Source organism: Bos javanicus, chromosome 9 (genome assembly GCF_032452875.1).
Source record: "Bos javanicus breed banteng chromosome 9, ARS-OSU_banteng_1.0, whole genome shotgun sequence".
NCBI lineage: Eukaryota > Metazoa > Chordata > Mammalia > Artiodactyla > Bovidae > Bos > Bos javanicus.
The window spans coordinates 60,063,819-60,081,355 of record NC_083876.1 but is presented as its reverse complement, the minus strand read 5'-3'; the positions used below and the strand labels follow the sequence as shown (position 1 = coordinate 60,081,355).

The 17,537-nt window shown below is 42.4% G+C and overlaps 1 protein-coding gene and 1 long non-coding RNA gene across 7 annotated transcripts in view; one reads left to right on the top strand and one right to left on the bottom strand.

The window, feature by feature from the left end:
• The window catches only part of BACH2 (BTB domain and CNC homolog 2), a 398,641-nt gene that overhangs the window by 232,332 nt on the left and 148,772 nt on the right, over positions 1–17,537 (bottom strand). The window lies entirely within an intron of this gene.
• The window catches only part of LOC133253951 (uncharacterized), a 29,719-nt gene that overhangs the window by 9,799 nt on the left and 2,383 nt on the right, over positions 1–17,537 (top strand). Inside the window, exons 1-4 of one of the 3 annotated variants that reach the window (XR_009738514.1) lie at positions 1,216–13,356; positions 13,974–14,029; positions 14,877–15,200; positions 17,372–17,521. This is a non-coding gene — a long non-coding RNA (uncharacterized LOC133253951). Of the gene's footprint in view, positions 1–1,215; positions 13,357–13,973; positions 15,201–17,371; positions 17,522–17,537 lie in introns of those variants that run through there. The other 2 variants (XR_009738513.1, XR_009738512.1) reach the window with 2 other exon arrangements.

Below are 17,537 nucleotides of genomic sequence, written 5' to 3'. Positions count from 1 at the left end.
GGAGAGAGTAGCCCTGAAACATACACATTACCATATGTAAAACAGATAGCCAGTGGAAAGCTCTTATATGACACAGGGGGCTCAAACTTGTGCTCTGTGACAATCCAGATGGGGTGGGAGGTGGGAGGGAGGTTCAAGAGGGAGGGGACATATGTATACTTATGGCTAATTCATGTTGAAGTATGGCAGAAACCAACACAATATTGTAAGGCAATTACCCTCCAATTAACCGACAAACAACTAATCTCAAAAATATACAAGCAACTCCTACAGCTCAACTCCAGAAAAATAAACGACCCAATCAAAAAATGGGCCAAAGAACTAAATAGACATTTCTCCAAAAAAGACATACAGATGGCTAACAAACACATGAAAAGATGCTCAACATCACTCATTATCAGAGAAATGCAAATCAAAACCACTATGAGGTACCATTTCACACCAGTCAGAATGGCTGCGATCCAAAAGTCTACAAATAATAAATGCTGGAGAGGGTGTGGAGAAAAGGGAACCCTCTTACACTGTTGGTGGGAATGCAAACTAGTACAGCCACTATGGAGAACAGTGTGGAGATTCCTTAAAAAACTGGAAATAGAACTGCCTTATGATCCAGCCACCCCACTGCTGGGCATACACACTGAGGAAACCAGAAGGGAAAGAGACACGTGTACCCCAATGTTCATCGCAGCACTGTTTATAATAGCCAAGACGTGGAAGCAACCTAGATGTCCATCAGCAGATGAATGGATAAGAAAGCTGTGGTACATATACACAATGGAGTATTACTCAGCCATTAAAAAGAATACATTTGAATCAGTTCTAATGAGGTGGATGAAACTGGAGCCTATTATACAGAGTGAAGTAAGCCAGAAGGAAAAACATAAATACAGTATACTAACGCATATATATGGAATTTAGAAAGATGGTAACAATAACCCGGTGTACGAGACAGCAAAAGAGACACTGATGTATAGAACAGTCTTATGGACTCTGTGGGAGAGGGAGAGGGTGGGAAGATGTGGGAGAATGGCAATGAAACATGTAGAGTGTCATGTAGGAAACGAGTTGCCAGTCCAGTTTCGATGCATGATGCTGGATGCTTGGGGCTGGTGCACTGGGACGAACCAGAGGGATGGTATGGGGAGGGAGGAGGGAGGAGGGTTCGGGATGGGGAACACATGTATACCTGTGGCGGATTCATTTTGATAATTGGCAAAACTAATACAATTATGTAAAGTTTAAAAATAAAATAAAATTGGAAGAATAAAAAAAAAAAAAATAAAAAAAAATAAAAACAAACTAATTAATAAAAAAAGAAAGAAAAGGGAGCGAAGTAGAGACATTTTGTAAGTAACACTTGGGGCATGAACAAAGGCAGGCTGAATCAACCAAAGGGTGTGATTTCAGTTCAAAAATAATTCCCTGTTGGCTTGAAATTGGCCACTCATCTAGTCGCAAGTTAGTTAAAATGTAGATGTATTTTCTAGAAAAGTAACTCATTCATCTACTGCCCCTTCTCTGCCTCCCTTCACAGCAGACTTTCATTGATCAGGTTCGTTTCTGTGCCTGGACAGAGTCCTAAGAGAACCAAGTCAGGGACAGGTCACTGGAGTGTGGAGAGAGACAATCAAAAGATCAGGTACTGGACATCCCAGCTCTCCTCAGTTCAATTTAGTTCAGTCAACTCAGTCGTGTCTGACTCTTTGCGACCCCATGGACTGCAGCATGCCAGGCTTCCCTATCCATCACCAACTCCCTGAGCTTGCTCAAACTCATGTCCATCAAGTTGATGATGCCATCCAACTATCTCATCCTCTGTCTTCCCCTTTTCCTCCTGCCTTCAATCTTTCCCAGAATTAGGGTATTTTCCAATGAGTCATTTCTTGGCATCAGGTGGCCAAAGCATTGGAGTTTCAGCTTCAGCATCAGTCTTTCCAATGAATATTCAGGACTGATTTCCTTTAGGATGGACTGGTTTGATCTCCTTGCAGTCCAAGGGACTCTCAAGAGTCTTCTCCAACAACACAGTTCAAAAGCATTAATTCTTTGGTGTTCAGCTTTCTTCATGGTCCAACTCTCACATCCATATATGACTACTGGAAAAACCATAACTTTGACTAGATGGACCTTTGTTGGCAAAGTAATTGACTGTCTCTGCTTTTTAATATGCTGTCTAGGTTGGTCATAGCTTTTCTTCCAAGGAGCAAGCCCCTCAAAATCTCCACAGCCAGGAAGCCAGGACTGAGGACTGAGATGGTTTGATGAAGACTAACAATAATGGATCATACCTAAAGACAGTGTAGCCTGCAGTGAGGTATCCAGAACTGCAGTCTGCCTGCAGGTTCAAACCCCACCTCTGCCCATTACGAGGTGAGCTACCTTGGGAAAGTTACTTACCCTCTCTGTGCCTTGGTTTCCTCATCTGTGGGATAAGAATGGTAACCCTTGCTACTTTACAAAGTTACTGTGAGGCCTAAGTAAGCACAGGAAAAGCCTTGGTCTGAGTTCAATAAATGTTGGTTATTTTTTATGCTGAGCCACATTCAGTGCTGAGACCACCAGCCTCTCAGTTAATTCTCACAGCAGGTGCCAGGTACATACAACTGCACCCACTGTACAGATGCAATCATTAAGGCTCTGGGGGATAAAGTGACTTGCAGGAGTTTGTTCAGCTAGTCAATGGGTGGATGGGAGTCCCTTAAAAGCTGTAATCCCCCTCAACTCCTCTATGATACAGAATGGGCCCCCTGCTGCTGCTGCTGCTGCTGCTAAGTCGCTTCAGTCGTGTCTGACTCTGTGCGACCCTATAGACAGCAGCCCACCAGGCTCCCCCGTCCCTGGGATTCTCCAGGCAAGAACACTGGAGTGGGTTGCTATTTCCTTCTCCAATGCATGAAAGTGAAAAGTGAAAGTGAAGTCACTCAGTCGTGTCAGACTCTTAGTTACTCCATGGACTGCAGCCTACCAGGCTCCTCCGTCCATGGGATTTTCCAGGCAAGACTACTGCAGTGGGGTGCCATTGCCTTCTCTGAATGGGCCTGCAGTTCCTCCCAAATTTGTTTCCCTCTTTTCACACAGGCTGCCTGGTTGGACCCCTCCTCAACCTTCCCTCGGTCTTCCTCTCCTAGTTTCTTCCTACTTAAGAGAATATCCTGTGCAGGGCAAGGGGGCCAGGGCAGGGCTTCTAAACCTCAAACTGATATAACTTCACTGCTCAAAAACCACCCGTCTCCCTGCCCTGCTGACCAACGGGAAAATGACCAAACCCTTCAAACTGACTCCCATTTCTAGAATCATCTCTCCAACTCTGCCATCTGGGACACCCTGCTGCTCCTATGAGGTCCCCCCGCCCCACACTTTCTGTCCCAGGCTCCTTCTTTCATTTTTGTTCACATTCTGTCCAGAATGTGCTTCTCCTGCTGGACAGTGTTTTCCACAGCTTTTTCAGAATAGCTCAAATGTCACCCCCTAAAGGCCCTGACTGAGGGCTCACTCCACTGGCTGGTCAATAAGCACTTATGAAGAGCCTATTAGGTGTTAGGTTGTTAGGCACTCTGAATAGGTTGTGAATGAAACCTCTCTCTCCACCCAGCTCAGTGCTCCTGATCTCATCCCTAATCATGTCCATGTCTCTGCCAGCACCCTATGTGCATGCTCAGTCACTTCAGTTCAGTTCAGTTCAGTTCAGTCGCTCAGTCGTGTCCGACTCTTTGCAACCCCATGAATCGCAGCACGCCAGGCCTCCCTGTCCATCACCAACTCCAGGAGTTCACTCAGACTCACGTCCATCGAGTCAGTGATGCCATCCAGCCATCTCATCCTCTGTCGTCCTCTTCTCCTCCTGCCCCCAATCCCTCCCAGCATCAGAGTCTTTTCCAATGAGTCAACTCTTTGCATGAGGTGGCCAATGTACTGGAGTTTCAGCTTTAGCATCATTCCTTCCAAAGAAATCCCAGGGCTGATCTCCTTCAGAATGGACTGGTTGGATCTCCTTGCAGTCTAAGGGACTCTCAAAAGTCTTCTCCAACACCACAGTTCAAAAGCATCAATTCTTCAGCTCTAAGCCTTCTTCACAGTCCAACTCTCACATCCATATATGACCACAGGAAAAACCATAGCCTTAACTAGATGGACCTTTGTTGGCAAGCCATGTCCAACTCTGTGTCACCCTGTGGGCTCCTCTGTCCATGTGATTCTCCAGGCAAGAATACTGGAGTGGACTGCCATGCCCTTCTCCAAGGGATCTTCCCCACCCAGGGATCAAACCCTTTTCTCTTAGGTCTCCCACATTGGAAGGTGGGTTCTTTATCACTAGCGCCACCTGGGAAGCCTTTTGGGCTCTTACTATGCCATTAACATAAACTTTATAGGGCTCTTTCCTTGGTTACAATATGAGCCTGGAGAAAGGGACCATGTCTCACCTAGCTTTATATTTCTTGTGTCTGGTACAGAACTCACGCATTTAGCACTTAATAAATATTTGATGGATGAATAATGTCCTGAAAAATCTCCATGCTAGACCCTACTCCCTGATAACAAATTTGTGGGCAATCCCATCTAGAAACTTGGAGCTGATTCAGCTAAAGATACTATTTTCCCCTTCATTTAAGAAAATGGGTACCTATGGTTTGCCTTTGGGGCAAACCTCATTAGTCACTTGTGAACAACACAAAGAAAAGGCTTATTTATTTAACTCTGGATTCTTGGGACTTTGCACAGTGTGAGGTATTCAGTAGGCACTCAATAAATGTTTTCTGGAGGAATGGAAGGAAGAAGGAGGGGAGGGAGAAAAGAAGGCCAGGAGGGAGGGAGGAACGAGCAAGAAAGGGGAGAAAAATGAAAGTCTGGTGTCAAGAGCAAAGTGCAGGTACGACGCTTATCCCTGGGGTAAAGGAGGCCCAGACAGCTGTCAGCAGACAGGGCCCAAAAGAGGACAGCGGGGCCTGGCCAGGAAAGGGACACTGCAGCCAGGCCTGCTGCACCTGAGGGAGGTTTATGCCGCAGGTTAGGGAAAGCACCTCCAGGAACACCGCTGTTCTGGGATGACACGCCTGAGGTATTGAAACACTGACTGGGTGAGTAAGCCCGATTGAGAACAGCAATAAAACCAATTTCTTACAAATACTCGAGAAGCACCCATAAAGAAATCGGTAATCCCTCCTGACACACTCCATTGGGTGAGTTGAGTCTCCCATTCACCTACCATGCAGGTGAGCAAACACAGATTTTGTAAAGGAAATAGAAACAAACTCATGTTGAAACTTCCCAGAGTGCCACTACCATCCTTGATGACAAACCACTTCTGCTGGTAAGCAACCAGGATTTTTACCGACCGGACACCTGAGGATGGAAGAAGCAACGCAGCTGAGACCGCAGACCGAATCGCCGATCAAAATGGATGTACCTCCCAGAAAGCAGGACCTTTCTTCTCTCCTCCTGCGACCCCCTGGCCTCACCCACTCCCACTGTGAGATTACAGGGGATATTCAAGGTGCAGAGCCAACGGAAGAAGAAATGAAGTTAGACAATGTTTGTGGGAGTGAGGAGACCATGCTACCTGACACACAGTGGGTCTTCTTTAAATGTCTCTAAAAAAAAAACCAACAAAGGAAAGAACAGCTCAACTCATCCATACTTGGCATTTCTCAAATTACTCATAAGAGCACTTTAAAGAAATTCCAGAAAGACAGAGAGTATGCAACCCCTGTCAAAATAGTATTAAGTGCTGAAATGCAGACAAAGACAGGCAATTAACTGCTACCAGCTTAGATGAAAATGTCTGCAATCTTGTTTAAGTGCTTGGGTGATAGGAAGCACTTGGAGATAAACTTGGGAAGATATGCGGGGTAAGGAGGAAAGGGGTTTACAAAACCAGTATGCAGTATGCAGTCAGGTTTTTACAAAATTGGTTCACACGGAAAACTTTTTAAGTGCGAAACACTTAAAATACAATCCAAGCTCCCTCAGGATGATGGAAAAATGCTTGATAAGGTTTCCTGAAGGTCCCTAGAGGATCTCTTACTGCAAGTATATCCTTTCAAAAGTGCAGAGAGTGACATTCTCCTAAATATGACTGATGTGCCAGGACTTAAAATCAAATTCATATTGAAATATATGAGTTCATCATTTAAGTCTCCCTCTGACTAATTTGAATCATTTGACCCACTCAATAGCAAGGAATGATAACCCCATGAAAAAAGAGTATCATCTTCTAAAAGGACATGAATGGATTTGCATATAGAGGGAAAACACCTAGGTTTAAGCAAGAAGATGGGGTGTGTGTAGAAGGCAGCTCAAAAGAAACTGGGAAACTGACGAAGTCCTTGAGTAACTAGCTGAGCCATTTCATGACCTTCTCTCTTTGACTTCCAACAAATTTTCAACTATGGAATTTCAATCATGGAATTAGGAACAAATGAAACTTAAGTAAGAGTCTGACATTCAAACTTCGCTTTAAAAATTTTACATCAAGTTCTACGTATATCATATTGCTTACACGTGGAATCTGATTCTTTAAAAATACTAGGAATAAAACTACCATATGACCCAGCAATCCCACTACCGGGCAATATACACCGAGAAAATCATAACTGAAAAAGACACATGTACCCCATTGTTCATTGCAGCACTATTTACAACAGCTAGAACATGGAAGCAAGCCAGATGTCCACTGACAGATGAATGGGTAAGGGAGCTGTGGTACATATATATATATGCAATATTGCTCAGCCATAAAAAGGAATACATTTGAGTCAGTTCTAATGAGGTGGATGAATCTGGAGCTTATAATATAGAGTGACAGAGAAGGCAATTGCACCCCACTCCAGCACTCTTGCCTGGAAAATACCATGGACAGAGGAGCCTGGTGGGCCGCAGTCCATGGGGTCGCTAAGAGTCGGACACGACTGAGCGACTTCACTTTCACTTTTCACTTTCATGCACTGGAGAAGGAAATGGCAACCCACTCCAGTACTCTTGCCTGGAGAATCCCAGGGACGGGGGAGCCTGGTGGGCTGCCGTCTATGGGGTCGCACAGAGTCAGACTGAAGCGACTTAGCAGCATATAGAGTGAAGTACATCAGAAAGAGAAAAACAAATCTTGTATATTAACACACATACATGGAATCTCGAAAGATGGTACTGATGAATCTATCTGGAGGGCAGCAATGGAGATGCAGATTAAAGAACAGACTTACCGGCATGAGGGGCAAGAAAGAGAGCGTGGGACAAATGGAGAGAGTACCTTATGGAAACATATATACTACTATATGTAAAACAGACAGCCAGTGGGGATTTGCTGTATGACTCAAGGAGCTCAAACCAGGGCTCTGTGACAACCTAGAGAGGTGAGATGGGCTGGGAGTGGGACAGAGGTTCAAGAGGGAGAGGACATATGTATACTTATGGCTGATTCATGTTGAGGGACGGCCGAAACCAACACAATATTGTACAGCAATTATCCCTCAATTAAAAATAAATTAATTAAAATGCTAAAAATTAAAAAGAAATAAATATTAAAAATTAAAGAAGTACAAAAAAATTTTAAATGGTACAAACAAACTTATTTACAAAACAGAAATAAAATCACAGATGTAGTAAACAAATACAGTTTCAGGGTAGTTGGGAGGACTTAAATTGGGAGATTGGGATTGACATATACACACTATTATATACAAAACAGGTAACTAATAAGGATCTACTGTGTAGCACAGGGAACACTTCTTAATACTCTGTAATGACCTATATGGGAAAAAAGTCTAAAAGAGAGTAGAGACATTATTTATATATATATATGATTCACTTTTCTGTACAGCAGAAATCAACACACAATTTTTAAATCATCTATACTCTAATAAGAATTTTTTTAAAAACCTGAAAAAAATTATACATATAGATTTATGGGCACAGAAGGAGAATCCCCAAAAGTTGAAAACATGAAGGATTTTTTAAAAAGATACATTTAGGGGTACTGAATTTGGGGTTCTATGCTAGAAGCAATATTCTCCTATTACTATGTGTGGCCAAAGACAATTTCACAGAAACACAGAAGTGATGCTCCAGCAAACATTGTGTTCAACTCTAAGTCATGGTGTGCTGACACAGTCATCACTCTGTGTGTGTGTGTGTGTGTGTGTGTGTGTGTGTGTGTGTGTGTGCGCTCATTGGGGGGGTGATGGTGGTAATCCTTGTATTCCAGTGGAATCTCCCCTTAAAGACTGAAGCTGATGATTTTACGCTGAGGCACTGATTCTGTCGTTTACAGTATGTAAAGTCTTCTAGATAAAATGTACAGCTGGAAGCGTCTAAAATGGCTGTAATCATGCCATGATCCAAAGCTGATGGGCAACCTTTCAAAGCCTTGTTCTAAATGAGATGGCCAGCCATGGCCAGTTGAGACAACTGGTCTCAACACAGAAAGAAATGCACAGCTGAAAATTTTAGTAAATGAATTAGTTCAACCTGAATAAACAACTACCTTAAAATCTCCAGGTAAGCCATTTTTGAATTGTTGTTTTTTCAAGCACCCAGGAAGGATATTAGTTGAGATTTACTAAAAGACGAGGTAGTGTTTAAATAATGTGAATCAGAGTGAACAATAAGGAATGAAGTATGAAACAGGCTCAAAAAAGTTGTTTGGGAATGAAGATATAAAATTTCAGAATTCAGAGCCAATGACAGTCGAAAAAATAAAAAGACCTCCAGTAGCTACCAAAAGATATTTCAAAGAGAACACACCGTAGCTTGTCAGTCTCACATTTCTACTGCTACTTAAAAAAAGGAAAAGAAAATGACAAAAAAAGATTTTTTCCCGAAATGGTAGAATATAGCAGAAATAGTAAATACCAAACCCAGAAAAAAGAGGAAGTTAGCAGAAATGGGTGGCTTGCTATATGTGATATTAAAAATTGCCATAATGAGAATGGGGCAGTAATAAAAATAAATTATTTCCTTTTTTGCAAAGTATGTGAGGGTAGGAAATTGACACAAACTGCCAGAGAAATGAGGAAGCACTTTTTTCATACCGCGCTCAGAAGGCTCTTTCATAACTTATCCCTTCCTCAGAAGCCCTTTTTCTCCACGTCCCTGCTCTCTGCTCTTCAGCTGTCCTCTCCCCAAGCTCCTCAATTAAATTATCTCACGTTTTTTCTCTGATCTGCTGTTCACAGCTTGTCACATCACTCCAGCATAAGCCTTCCCACCACAAGCCGCTGAAACAGGACACTAAGAACACCGCTACGTCTCCCCAGCTGCTCCCCGCTGTCCTGGACTCCAGGCAGGAGGTGGATGGGGTCTTTCTCTAAGTACAAGCCTGACCCCCAGACTCTTCCTCTAAGGAACCTGTGTATTCACATCCTTGAAAAGGATGGAATGTGGTCTGATCAACCTGCTGAAGCCACAATCTATGTCCCAGAGAAATCCATCAGGAAACAAACAAAACAAAACTGCTTATCCTTATCCAGCTAGAGAAAAGGTAGTCTTCTCCTGAGCCCTTGGAACCGCAAATTGTGTAGTTACCACAAGCGCTCAGCTTTTTCTCTTTGGCCATGCTTTGAATCTGTAAGACATCTTTCACAGAATATTTCACACAATTTTTATAGAATATTCAACCTAGACTGGCATGAATTATCCAGAATGGTAATACAAAGAACCCACATGCCAAATTAAAGCAGTAAATCAAAAAGGCAATATGAGAGAAAAGAAAAAATATTGTTGCAGAATGAGATGAGATGAAAGAAAAAGACTCCGATGAGATTCTCCAGTTTGATGAGACAGAGGTGCAGAAAGGCTTTTCCCAGAGGGTCGACACTTCAAAGGAACAGTGTGTTGATTTAAAGGTGGCAATTTAGAGGAGGCAGAGGAAGCTAGTGGGTGATAAATAAGAATCCCACTCAAGCCAAGGAGACGTCCTATTCAAGGAGAGCTTAAAAACATAGGAGACCTGAGTAGGAAAAAGCGTGATTTTTCTTTCTCTCTTCCTCTCATTTTTCCCCCAAGTAGGACTACTGGTTCCATCAGGAATCAGTCCAAGCCTTATGAGCCCTGATGGGAGGAGAAAACAGATCCATTCAGCAGGCTAACTTGACAATGTGGTACTATAACCCTTAAAAATGTGCATACTTTTTGATCTGGTAATTCCATTTCAAGGATACGTGAAAAATTGTATGTGTGAGGATGCTATTTGCTGCTTTTTCTATAATGTTCTGCCTTGTTCACACCAGTGGAAAAAAGGAGAAACAACCTCAATGTCCGGTAATAAATCAGAATACATTCAAACGTGGCATTCTAGACAGGCATGTGAAGTGATGGGGTAGAGGAATGTTTAGTGATGCAGAAAAAATATTCAAGAAATGATGACATTTAGGAAGGATGTTACCAAAAAGTGGAAATGATTAGATTTTTGTCTTACACACACACACACACACACACACACACACACACACACAAGATTATAAGATACAACCAGGATGCATACAGGAGTTTTCAGAGTTGGTAAAATCAAGAATGCTTTAATTCCTTCCTTCCTTGCTTCTTCCTAAAAATATATTTTTAAAAAATGTTGTGGGTTTTGATAAAGAGAAAAATCAACAAATGTTTTTTAAAAAGCAACAAAATCAGATGATGGTCTTGTGTACAGAAACCTATCAAATGCTAGAGCCATAGGGCTTTCAGTTCCCCTCGTCACTCTCTTCATTTGGTAGACGGGGAACCAAGGTGTACAGGACAGGTAGGCTCTGACCTTGGGAACATTAGAAGTCACCACAATAGAGGGAGGGAAGGCTGTTCAAAGTTGCTCTGCAAGGCCAAGTACGCGGGAGGGATGTGCGTGTGTGATCTGGGAGTCAGGGTTTAACAGAATTGAGAGTCCCACGTAACACTGGGTTTTGGAACAATAATGGATGAGAACTTAAGAAAATTAGGAGACTAGAGGTACAGTAAGGCACATGGAATGAACATTTCTTCCAGCACTTCCACATAAAAGGCTCCTGTCAACTCATGTAATCTTCTAAGTAGCTCTGAAAATACCAGCACCCCCATTTTACAGATAAGAACACTGAAGTTAAAAGAACTAGCACTGGGCATGGATCTAGCAATCAACAGCTATGATCTTCTCTCTGGATAGACTAAAAATCCTTCCTCTTGCTACTGTGCTACACATCTGCCTCCTTTATCTCCTGAGAGAAAGACCCTGATTCATACAGGTTACTTAACAGCAGAGGCACCTGGAGTTTCAAAGGCATCATAAATCTCAATGGTGAGTCAGTGATGTGGGGGCAGCTGGCTGCAAGCCCTGCACAAACTCCCCATCCAGAGAGATATTCCTGGAACTGGAAAGGCCAGCACTGCCCAAGCAGGGCAAGGGGATGAAGAGAAGGAAAGGAGTGCTATTTAAAAAGTCTTATTTTTGGATCTATAGGCACACAAATGTCTTTTTATCCTACCCTTACAAATACCAAGAAATCTGTGCACCTTTCCTTCTAATACATCCCTCGGAGTTCCAATTAGTGCTGTCCTTGAACTACCGGGAGTCCTCAGCTGTAACCTTACATAATAAGAGTGCTATCCTGGCTATTACTGGTAGGCAAACATAATAGCAGGTAGTGCGACACCTCCTCTCTTTTGGCCTGGGAAAGGGACAGTCGACAGTCCAGATCCCATTTAACTGGAGGTCTTAACCACCTATTAGCTACTTGTAGAAACCACGACACGATTGCTCTCCATCAAGTCTCAAGTAGTTTTCTCGTTGCAGGGTTACTGGAAATATTCTCCTCCTCCCTTCCTTTCTTAACTGCTCTGATCACCTCATCAGAGTCTGATTAGGATCACAGCCCACTCTGTGGTTATCTCTGACTACAGTGATCAGCAGCAACCGAGCCTACCGGCTTCCTTACAAGTAAGTCCCAGCAGTTTAACAGGCGTTTGTGAATACAAGAATCAACTCTCACTTTGAGATTACTATTAGTTTGTTTAGTACTTTCAGATTTAGGTGATACTTCTAAACGCAGACACTCATCACATATGACTTATTCAAGTTTCAACTGAATGAAGTTAAAAATTCAGTTTAAAATGACACTTCTTGGAAGGAAAGCTATGACAAACCTAGACAGCGTATTAAAAAGCAGAGATATCACTTTGCTGACAAAAGTCCATATAGTCAAAGGTATGATCTTTCCAACTGTTATGTATGGATGTGAGAGTTGGACCATAGAATGGTCAGGGCTAAAGAATTGATGCTTTTGAACTGTGGGGTTGGATAAAAGAAGCTTGAGAGTCCCTTGGACTGCAAGGAGATCAAACCAGTCAATCCTAAAAGCAATCAATCCTGAATATTCATTGGAAGCACTGATGCTGAAGCTGAAGCTCCAATACTTTGGCCACCTGATGCGAAGAGCTTACTCATTGGAAAAGACCCTGATGCTGGGAAAGATTAAAGGCAAAAGGAGAAGAGAGCAGCAGAGGATGAAAATGGTTGGATAGCATCACTGATTCAATGGACATGAACTTGGGCAAACTCCAGAAGATAGTGAGGGACAGGGAGGCCTGGTGTGCTATAGTCCATGGGGTCACAAAGAGTCAGACATGACTTAGCGACTAAATAACAACAACAAAAATTCAATTCCTCAGTCACTCTAATCACAGTTCATGTGCTCAGAACAGCCATACATGGTTAGTGGTTCTTGTACTGGACAGCACAAATAGAAAATATTTTCACAACAGCAGAAAGTTCTATGGGATGATGCTGCCATATGGCAATGGGCAAACAAATGCAGAAACACTTGCTAAACTCCTGTCAGTACTGTTCTAAATTTTTTAAATATATTTGAAATTTTTGAAATAAATACTCATTTCATTCTCAGTATGACTTTATGAGTGATGTAGGGCTTGGAGTTGTTCCTGTTTCACAGATGAGGAAACTGAGGCACAGAGTGATTAAATAATCTGATTCCTCTCTCTGTCACTATCTCCAAACCCACATTGCCTCCACAATGTCTCTCATAGCCACGCCAGGGTTTGTCATCACAAACACTATTCTTATTAAGGCTCTTATTGGACAATTGCTGAACCTTCCTAATTGATCTCCTTGTTTCAGTGATCTTTCTCTTCATTAGGAGGAGCAAGTAATTAATCATTATTTTGTAACAGATAAACCCTCCATGGAGCCTCACAGTCTAATGCATGCATGCGTGCTAAGTCACTGCAGTTGTGTCTGACTCTGCGACTCTATGGACTGTAGCCTGCCCAAGCTCCTTTGTCCATGGGGATTCTCCAGGCAAGAATACTGGAGTGGACTGCCATATCCTCTTCCAGGGGATCTTCCTGGCCCAGGGATTGAATCTTCATCTCCTGCATTGACAGGTGGGTTCTTTGCCACTGCCCAGTGCCATTTGGGAAGCCCCAGAGTCTAATGAATTAAGGTCAAATGCTTCAAAGCACTTTTCAAAGTTGCCTACAACACGGTCCCAGTTTTTCTTTCTAGTCTTATCCTCATGCAGGATTTAATACTTACCAGTAACTAGGGCCACTGCATGAGTTCAGTTCTCCTGAGATGCAGACACTAACATGGGATTATATGTGCAAGAAGTTTCTCGGGCAGGGAAGCAGGGAAAGCTCAGAAAACCTGCAGATCGAGATGTGTGGTACGTGTGAAGGAGAGCAGGAGGGAGGGGGACTAGGTGGAAAGCATCTGAAGAGAGCAGCATGGTTCCAAGAAAGGTTTAGCCATGCCAGTGGCGAGTGCTCGAGCCAAAGCGGCTCCACGGAGGAAGCCTGTGTCCTGCCTAGTAGCCCAAGGAAGCATGGTCAAGGGGCCAAAGCATGGCGTGTCCAGAGGGGCCACAGCTGGGGATGTCAGTTGGCGGTGCTCCCTAAAGCAAGCAGGAGGGCAGAGTGGACATTTTCGTGGCCACCAAATTTACTGTATAATTCACCATATTACTGGTAAATGATAAAATAACTTTTTTTCTTTTTAACAGAAGGATCATTGCTTCACAATGTGTTGGTTTCTGCCACACAACAATACAAATCAGCTGTAAGTGTATATATATCCCCTCCCTCTTAAGCCTTTCTCTCACCCTTTCATTCTACCCCTCTCTTAAGAGTGAAAGAGAGTGCTATTAATAATTACACTGGGACAACGTGTGGACCAACGACCATCTAAGGCAAACTGGAATTTATGGTCATCCCATCACAACTTAGGTATCAGAGAATCTATCAATCAGCCCAGACTTTCCACTTCTGGGCATTCCCTCAGTCTAGAATTGCTTTACAGCCCAAACTGTGACTATACCAGACTTCTCTGGTGGCTCAGACATAAAAGAATCTGCCTGCAATGCGGGAGACCTGGGTTTAATCCCTGGGTCAGAAAGACCCCCCTGAAGAAGAGAATGGCAACCCACTCCAATATTCTTGCCTGGAAAATTCCATGGACAGAGGAGCCTGGCGGGCTACAGTCCATGGGGTCACAAAGAGTTGGACATCACTGAGTGACTAACACTTTTGCAGAAATCTTAGACTATCTGTTAAAACTGACTTCCAATATCACCTTCTGAATGCCATCTTTTCCTCCTTGGAAACACTTCAAGTGTACCTTTCTTGAAATACTGATACTCTCCTGTTATATATTTGAATGAATTTTGAATTATCTTATTCTTGCCATCAGATAGTAAGTTCCCTAAGGGCAGGGGCAATGTTTGTTTTTCAGTTTTGCCTTCTGTCTGATGACTAGCACAATGTCACCATAGCACAGACACCAACAGCAGCTCCTACAGAAGACTGTATTTTTCACTCTACAGAGCCCTCCTATGGCTTTTCTGTCTTAAACAAATGCTTGTATCATCTTGTATTTTTTAAATGCAATGTTTTCTACGTCTTTACAGCTCAGAGAATTCAACTATCAGCCAAGCTTGGTGAATGAATTCTTTTACCATTTGCTAATTACTTTGTCCTTTTTCTGCTGAAAGCCTACACTGAATTACTTCAACTTCGCCTCCAAAGGAGACTAACAAATTGCTGAATATAATTTGCACTTGAAACAATAAAGCTATTAATGGCATTTGGGCAAGAACACCCATTATTTTCTTCGCAGCAATAAATCAGCATTTCATCTGTTATAAATTGCTTGGTCAGCGTCAAATGGCTTCAGAATAAATCTCTTGCTCCTTTGTGCCTCTGCTGTCTATGATAAAGGAAGGAGGCAGAAGGTAAGCCGGTGTTCTGCATTCCCGGGCACATCATTTTCATGCTCCATGACTCTGTAATTTATTTCTAGTGATAAACCTCTTGTAGTCCTACACTGACTGATGCTTACACATGCCCAAATATACATGGAAAGACACAGGGATCTCTTCAACATTAACACTGAAATGAAGGGGTTACCAACCGGAGGGCTCAAGGACAATGTAGAGTAGAATTTTGATTCTTACTATAGATTTTAGTAATGCGGCAGCTGTAAATATAATAGAAATGCTGTAAGATTGTTCTTGTTTAGCTGCTAAGTTGTGTCCGACTTTTTGTGAACCCCATGAACTGTAGCCCACTAGGTTCCTCTGTCCATAGGGGATTTCCCAGGCAAGAATACTGCAGTGGGTTGCCATTTTCTTCTCCAGGGGATCTTTCCAACTCAGGGATCAAGCTCATGTCTCCTGCATTGACAGGTGGATTCTTTACTACTGAGCCACCAGTGAAGCCTGTTCTAATCAGCAGACTTTTTTCGGGCATGCCTCAAGATATGGTTGTAAATATCACAGGTTCATGGGGTCGCAAAAAGTCAGACACGACTGAGCGACTGAACTGAACTGAACTGATCACAGGTTCATTAGATAGAACAAGAGTTATCCTCTTAAGGTTGGGTTATTCTATCCTCACATTCTGAGGAATATGCCTAAGTTCTACTTAAAAAAAAAAAATCCCTTGCCTTGAAATCATCTCAATTCCACAATTTATCCTTGTCTGGTACATCTGAATATAACACAATATCACAAAGTAGGTGCCTAATAAATATTTAAGTGAATGAATTAATAGATAAATGTGTTTCATTTAGTCTAAGTCACATTAGTTAACGTATTACTCATTCATCAAAATTAAACACTACTATGTCATCTACATTTATTATGAGGTGGTCTCTCTTCTCTATTTTAAAATTAACTGATATTTGGGAGTTATGCTTGCTGTCAGTTACAGTATTAACATTTTAAATACACGGAGGATTTTATGAACATTATTATGAATAATGGTCATTAGTTGCTTTTAATATCCTAGGCAGAGTGAGAGAAAGTATACTTAAGCTACAGCATGAGAGATTTAAGTTAGATAAGAAAGAGTGTTCTGGCATCTGACCCAATTAAACAGTGGAGTAGATTAATGAGAGAAGTTATGAAATCTTCTTTCTTGAAAATCTTAAAAATAAGATGGAATCCCATCAATATACATCTATGTCCCTATTTAGAGACAAAAGAACTGGTTCCAATCTTTTTTTTGAAAGACAGGTATATTTACTAGGTGTATATCTAGAATAGTATAATTTTCCAGAGTATAGGCATTTCACATAAGATATTGGTATCAATTCATAACCAAAGATATGAATCATATTCCAAAGAAGTGACTTCCAGTTCTAGAGTCTCATATGTTATATGGCTTTGGGCCATTTCACCTCTAAGCTAAAGATTCTTTTCTAATTAAATAGGAATACTAAAAGAATAAGAACATGCAATTCCACTCCCTTGTCTCTTCTGCAATACCGACTTTGGGCCACAACGTGTTTTTGTCAACAGCCCAACTCCTTACTCAGAGATACCAGTGCAAACTCAGTATTTCAGGTGAATCCTGACTAAGACCCATTCATGGAGAGTTGAGAAGGATAAAGAGTGAAGAAGCAGAAGAGCCTCATGATATAAAAAAGGCCAATTTTTAGGAGAAGGACAGTTAATAGTGTCCTTGAAAACATAAGAAGTGGAAATAATCTTGAAGTAATTTGGAAACTAACCATTTCCTTTTATTTTTATGTACTTTTATTTGTTTATGGCTGTGCTGGGTCTTTGCTGCTGCTCGGACTTTTCTCTAGTTTTAGAGTGGGGGGTACTCTCTAGTTGCAATGCGCAGGCTTCTCATTGAGGAGGCTTCTCTTGTTGAGCACAGAGTCTAGACTGCTCAGGTTTCAGGAGTAGCGGTTCCCAGGCTCCAGAGCTCAATAGTTTGTGGTGCATGGGCTTAGTTGCTCTGTGGTATGTGGGATGTTCCCAGACCAGGGATAGAATCCATGTCTCCTGCATTGGCAGGAGGATTCTTTACCATTGAGCCCCCGGGGAAGTCCTTGTCATGAGGAAACTGAGGCTTAGAGAAAGTATGCGACGTTCTTGGGGTCACTGTTTTTTAGGAGGTGACAGAAGGGCACTGCACAACTCAGAATATGAATGGCAGATTCAGACCTGGCCATGAGCCAGGGTGGCCACCCAGTCCCTCTGGAGGACCCACTCTCTAAAGGCTGTAGCCTCGCTTCCACGGATCATCATACCCTCCGAATCTGGTGAGTGACAGGGAGC